Source organism: Bison bison, unplaced genomic scaffold (genome assembly GCF_000754665.1).
Source record: "Bison bison bison isolate TAMUID 2011002044 unplaced genomic scaffold, Bison_UMD1.0 scf7180017864490, whole genome shotgun sequence".
Classification (NCBI taxonomy): Eukaryota; Metazoa; Chordata; class Mammalia; order Artiodactyla; family Bovidae; genus Bison; species Bison bison.
Genome location: NW_011495049.1, coordinates 6930062 through 6931008, shown reverse-complemented (window position 1 = coordinate 6931008; position 947 = coordinate 6930062).

Below are 947 nucleotides of genomic sequence, written 5' to 3'. Positions count from 1 at the left end.
CAAAACCATCAATTCTTCAGCACTCAGCTTTCTTCACAATCCAACTCTCACATCCATACATGACTACTGGAAAAACCATAGCCTTGACTAGATGGACCTTATTGGCAAAGTAATGTCTCTGCTTTTCAATATGCTATCTAGGTTGGTCATAGCTTTTCTTCCAAGGAGTAAGCGTCTTTTAATTTCATGGTTGCAATCACCATCTGCAGTGATTTTGGAGCCCCCAAAAATAAAGTCTGACACTGTTTTCACTGTTTGCCCATCTATTTCCCATGAAGTGATGGGACTGGATGCCATGATCTTAGTTTTCTGAATATTGAGTTTTAAGCCAACTTTTTCACTCTCCTCTTTCAATTTCATCAAGAAGCTTTTTAGTTCCTCTTCACTTTCTGCCATGAGGGTGGTGTCATCTGCATATCTGAGGTTATTGAGATTTCTCCCGGCAATCTTGATTCCAGCTTGTGCTTCTTCCAGCCCAGCGTTTCTCATGATGTCCTCTGCATAGAAGTTAAATAAGCAGGGTGACAATATACATTCTCGACGTACTCCTTTTCCTATTTGGAACCAGTCTGTTGTTCCATGTCCAGTTCTAACTGTTGCTTCCTGACCTGCATATAGGTTTCTAAAGAGGCAGGTCAGGTGGTCTGGTATTCCCATCACTTTCAGAATTTTCCAGTTTATTGTGATCCACACAGTCAAAGGCTTTGGCATAGTCAATAAAGCAGAAATTGATGTTTTTCTGGAACTCTCTTGCTTTTTCCATGATCCAGCGGATGTTGGCAATTTGATCTCTGGTTCTTCTGCCTTTTCTAAAACCAGCTTGAACATCAGGAAGTTCACGGTTCACATACTGCTGAAGCCTGGCTTGGAGAATTTTGAGCATTACTTTACTAGCGTGTGAGATGAGTGCAATTGTGCGGTAGTTTGAGCATTCTTTGGCCTGCCTT